The sequence below is a fragment of the Pyrus communis genome, chromosome 6 (assembly GCF_963583255.1).
Source record: "Pyrus communis chromosome 6, drPyrComm1.1, whole genome shotgun sequence".
Classification (NCBI taxonomy): domain Eukaryota; kingdom Viridiplantae; phylum Streptophyta; class Magnoliopsida; order Rosales; family Rosaceae; genus Pyrus; species Pyrus communis.
This window is the reverse complement of record NC_084808.1, coordinates 5,917,167-5,923,166: the sequence shown is the minus strand read 5'-3', so window position 1 is coordinate 5,923,166 and position 6,000 is coordinate 5,917,167. Positions and strand designations below refer to the sequence as shown.

Here is a 6,000-nt window from a genome sequence, read left to right as displayed (position 1 = left end):
AGCAAGATTTCACCTTATCGGGCAAGGTTAAATGTTTTACGGTATCTTCTTTTTGCAATTACAAAAGGGTTGAGTACTAAAGAAGGATGAATGGTAAATAGGTTTACATAGGATAATCAATACTACAACATTTAGAAAAGGTAGCAAAGCTTTTAAATAGACAAAAATATGTCTTTCTAAGGGGAGTCTGAGGCTAAAGGGTGCAGAATCTGAACAAAGCGCATCTTTATGGGTATTTGCTTGATTGGCTCCCCATTAAATGCAAAGGATAGGTGCTTACAAGAGAAGTGACAATCGATGGAAATCCAAAGTTAAATATGGGTAAGGGATTATAAAAAATTAAAAACCAATCTATAACCATTCAAGTTTCCGTCCACTCTCGCATCCCCCAAGGTGGACATTACCTCCTTTAGACGCATTGGAATGGAAAGTGGAAAAGCATTCACTTTCACTTTTTGCCGTTTCTTCTTCTTCCTTCAGAGGAATGAACCTCAAATGGGATCTGCAAATTTGAAATTACGCCACCACCGATTGAAATATTAAATAGTGATGTTTCTCTCTCTCTCTCTCTCTCTCTCTCTCTCTCTTCGCACTCTTTCTTCCTTTATCTCCGGGCATGTTGCAAAAACTTCATCGATGTTATGCAAATCCGATGCGAGAGTTGCAGCCAAATTGAAACCACCTAAACTGCCGTTGTAACAATCCGAAAATTCTATTTGGAAGCTAAAATCCAGTGATAGGCCAAAATAAATTCATGACCAATTTGCATGCTATTAACCATAATAATGTATTTCCTTCGAAGAAATCTAGCACAATAATAAATTTGGATTATTTTATGGTTGCATCTAACATCCTCGTTAAATTGCCTACGTACCCTACGAAGGGATCAAGCCATTCGTAGTTCACAATTTCAATTCTAACTCATTTCCAAAATCGTTCAAGTGACTAACAATCACTAAGTTCAAACAAGCAATTCACACCAATTGCATATCAAATATAGATTCAGAATATCAAAATTAGCTTAGAAAGGCAGCGTCGGCTCACTGTCCAGGCGCCGCCACGTGTGGCGGTTTCCGTCAAACGGAAACTCCAAATTCTGACGAACTCTAGAAATTACCAAATTTTATAGGGTTGTAGAGTTCAATGAGAAGAACAACTTTCATACTTGGGCCGAAGTCCAATTCTGCCGGGAAGTGGCCGGAAAATCCCCCGAACCGCCGGAACCCTCAATTTAGGTAGTTGTCAATTCGCCACCAAAACGAAATCTGACACCTCATCCAAGGCTTGGGCCTTGTCCTTGGGGTTAAGGGGAGTCTTTTGGTGTGGTCATTGATGGCAATCGTTGTCGGATTCACTGAAAAAAAGATAAAACCACTGAGACACCCGTGGGTTTTGTGGCTTCGATTTGTGAATTTGGGTTAGAAATCTAGAAATCTAACACCATAGAGATGTTAGGCTCGATGAGAGCTTTCCATAGACACCTGAACCACCTTGAATAGAGGTCAGACGGAGAAGATAAGACAAGGTCAAGGAACCAAGTCGAGTCGGTTGCACGGATCCAAAAAGATCCGATGCCCCCTCACCTCCCTCCTTTCTCTCCCTTCTTTCTCTGCCCATTGGTCCTCTCCCCTCCTCCTTTTCTCTCCCGCATCCCTCAGTTCCCTTCTCTCTTGCTGCCACCTAGCAGCTTCCAGCCCCATTTCTTTTATATATTTATATATTTATTTTTTTCCAATAACTAAAACATCTCTATTTTCTTCATTATAACTCCGTTTCATGAATGGTTTTCGCCTACACGCTCATACTATTGAACTCCATCCATATATGTCAAGAAATACGATAAAATATATGAGGATAAAATATGTCCTCGTAAAATTACGTTTAATCAACGGGGGGCATTTTCCACTTATCAATAAATTTTCTACATTTTCATATATTTTAAATTTTCTAGGGTATTACAGCCGCTTAGTGCCGCCTAGACTATCTAGTGAACGCCTAGGCAGCTGCCTAAATCCTTCCCGCCTTAAGTGAACGATTCAGCCAAAATTGAGTCGGGCCTTCGCTGCCCAACACCAAAGCCGATTTTTAGAACATTGTCTTCCACACATTCTTGTTAAATTTGGTCATTGATCTTCTTTAATTCATTTGATATGATGGTTGAATGGTAAGGAGTGTGTGAGAAGTATGACATGATTGCAACCTAGAAGGATGTATTTATACCAATAGGGGAGAAGACAAGGATAGATGAATCCTTATTAAATTGGGAGAATCCCAGATGATATCTAGGAAGTAGATATTGCATCTTTTTGTGAGTATGATTACTTGCGGTACACGGCAATAGTTAGATTGTAAGGACTCCAAGATTATAAAAAACCTGCTGATTTCTTGCTAATTAGGTTTTCGTACCTCGCAGAACAAAAATGGTTAATCTCATCAAAGTGGTCAAACTTTGCCCACTGGTTCTGTAACAAAATGATGGTGGCATTGCTGCTTCATTTATTTAGTTCCACATCAGAGGCTGTCGAGTCCATGATAGGACTTTTGAGGTATGTGTACTTTGATTTGTCTTACTCTAGACCTAAAAAATCATGTCCCACACTCCCATCACCGTCGATCCGGTGACCCCTCACCAATCATCACCCTAACTACACCCATCCAAGCCAACCATACCTACTTCTCTTCAACCCAACCACCAACTCATCCTCTCTGCAGTACACATTAAGCCACAACTCCCATTGCAACCCCCTCCTTCAATCAACCTACCACCAACCCCTATGAATGCCTAGATCTATTTTAGCTCATATTTTTACTCTAATGTTGATTTATGTTAGTGACTGAAATCAATTTAGTTGAGAGAGAGAAGGAAAGGGATGTGGGAGTCTAGAGAAAGTAGCAGCCAGCTCAATGTGATCAAGCCTGCATTTGTCACGTCATGACTTAACAATTAAATTGACTGTTTGACGAACAAATGTATGAAGTTGTAGCTAAAATACAAGTAAATGTATGAGATTGAAATATTTTAAAAATGATGTACGAGGGGGTAAAATGTAATTCATCCAAAAGTAAATGATAACATACATCATTTTTTACTTCATACGCACCTTAACATAATCCTGTTCATTTTTTTGTTTGATTTATTCAATTCGAGGACCACAATAAAAACAAGGAGTGGTGTGAGACTAAAAAAGAGTGAAATCAACTCCTTATTTCATAAGCTTTGCTATTGTACTAACTTCGTCCCACTCTAAATACTTTTCAACATGGTAATTTCAAACCATATTATAACAACTGTACTTTGAGCATCTCCAATAGAAGATGCAAAAAGTCTTGAAAGAAGTATTTTAGCATTTTGGTTGGTCGGAAATGTAAATAAAAACTTAAATATAAATATCTTTTTATATTTTTTAATGGTGGGTCCTGCCAATCAAAAAGAGGAAATTAAATAGGATCTCAAATTTGCATCTATGTCATTGGAGTGTAACTCCTATCTACCTCTCTTGGAAATGTAAAATGGGATGTAAATATGGTTTTTGCATCCCTTCATTGGTGCACAAAACAACTGAGTCAGTATTATTAATCCTATCCAGTCCCTTATACAAGTTGCCAAACAAGACCTTAGTTGAGAAGTTGCTCAACTTATTATGTTAATAAACACAATCACATGTCGACATGGCTCTCACACTAATGAATTTCACCTTTTCGCTCTACTTTTATAACCTCTCTAATAGAGAGATGCAAATTTAGACGTAAAAGTCACATTTACATCTCATTTTACATCTATGAGAGGTGTAAATGTTAGTTCTACTCCAATAAGAGAGATAAATTTGGGATTCCAAGCATTTTGCATCTCAATTTCAAAGATGGTTATCCGTTCTGTTTGGTTTGGCATGGAAAGGTCGTGAATGAAAAAGAAAATGAAGCAACCTTATTGCAAGGCATCATTACAAATTTCATTCTCAACCCTACATTATTCATACGAACACAAAGATGTGTGATAGATATTCCTTTCTACAGAGCATCCTTGGATAAAAGATGATTGTGGGATTCAACTTTGCGGGCATTACAGTCCATCAACGCAGTCCCCCCCATTCGAAAACAGCTGCTGCCCCTATGCCTGTGCCTGCATTTTCCAAATGACATCCATTGTCATTACTTGTACGCACACAAAAGAGGAGAGGAATTATTTGCCTACGCACATTGATATCACTCCAAAGCGGCAGTCCTTTCCTCGTCACTTCATCTCATGCAATAAAGTGGCCGCTGCGCGTGTACCTGAAACGATCAAATGAGGTCTCAGTACAATCAACAAACTTTTGCTCAACTAATTAGATTTCTGTTTAACAAATTCAAATTTCGTATTCTGAAAATAAAATTTTGATACAGTTTTAATTCATGAGATATGACGCATTCAGTATCTATTATTATGTAAACTTTAAAATTCACTTCCAGACAAATTTAACAGATGATTTAATCTGTTAGCAAATCGAAACTATTCTGTTTAGCTTTTACAGATACAAACGCTATACTGAAAGCTACAGAGAGGCAAAAGGGAAATCTAATATAAACCAATCCAGAACCTACAAGATCAATAAAAAGAAGAGAAACTACACGTGTCGGGTTTAAGAATGGAGCAGCTTCCCCTTAGTTGAAACACTTACCCTTTCAGGATCCATTAATCTATAAAAGTACTGGAAGAAAGTAAAACACAGTGCTGTGAGCCTATGGAAAGTGGAATTTTAAGTATGTACCTGTTGCACCAAGTGGATGACCAATGGCAAGTGTACCTCCATTAACATTGATCCTTTCAGAATCAAGTCCCAACTTGTTACGGCAATAAAGATATTGGGATGCGAAAGCCGGTACAGCGGGGCATTTTCTATGTCATTTTACAATCACAGTGTCTAAAATCAGATGCAGAGATTCTACACTGATTTAACACCTCATTTATCTCAAAAAGATCAATATCATCAAGCTCTAAACCCGAAGCCTTGACTGCAGCTGGAATTGCAACAACTGGGCCAACACCCATGATGGCTGGATCCACACCAACAACAGAAAAACTCCTTCACAATCAAAACAGAGCAATATTCATACATTCGACATAATGCCAGCTCATTTAGATTTGTCCAGGAGGAAATATAACTCTCTTCGGAAATACGATACCATACTATAGTTAAATTTGTTTAGAGAAAGCGAGATCCCACATCAGTAGCCAACCCTCAAGTTAGAGAAGTGGCATTACTTGCTAATTTCCAAGTTAGGCCAATTCTTGTTGATCGGGTGCTTGAAGTTCAGGTAGCTGATCAGGAGACTCAAGAATTAATTCAAGCTCGAGAGCAAGGAAGGAGGCGAGACCTCAGAGTTCGTGATTCGGATGGCATGTTGATGCTAGAGAGTAGAATGTTTGTGCCTAATAGTGTGGAGTTGAAGAAAGAAATTCTCGATGAAGCACATATCTCGGCTTATGCCATGCATCCAGGAGCTACTAAAATGTATCATACCATTCGACCATTTTATTATTGGCCGGGTATAAAGAGGGAGATAGCCGAGTATGTGAGCAGGTGTGCTATTTGTCAGCAGGTTAAAGCAGAGAGGAAGAAGCCGTTTGGGTTGTTGCAGCCGCTTCCCGTTCCAGAGTGGAAATGGGAAAATATCACTATGGATTTTGTGTACAAGTTGCCGCGTACACAAAATGGCTTTGACGGCATTTGGGTGATCGTTGATCGGCTCACTAAATCGGCACATTTTATTCCAGTAAGAGAGAAGTATTCTTTGAGCCGGTTAGCGGAATTGTTTATCTCAAAGGTGGTGAAGTATCATGGTGTCCCTGTGAGTATTGTCTCGGATCGTGATCCACGATTCACATCGAAGTTTTGGGTGGCTTTTCAGGAAGCTTTGGGCACGAGATTACTTTACAGTACGGCGTATCATCCACAGACAGACGGCCAGTTAGAGATAACTATTCAGACTTTGGAGGATATGCTGCGAGCTTCGGTGTTG

The 6,000-nt window shown here is 39.1% G+C and overlaps 1 long non-coding RNA gene across 1 annotated transcript; it reads right to left on the bottom strand.

Moving 5' to 3' along the window:
* Positions 1–3,825: 3,825 nt before the first annotated feature.
* On the bottom strand, positions 3,826–5,166 carry LOC137738409 (uncharacterized). Its single transcript, XR_011068908.1, has 3 exons — positions 4,749–5,166; positions 4,197–4,272; positions 3,826–4,120 (listed from the first exon to the last, which is right to left on the bottom strand). It is a non-coding gene; the product is annotated as an uncharacterized lncRNA (long non-coding RNA).
* Positions 5,167–6,000: the final 834 nt, after the last annotated feature.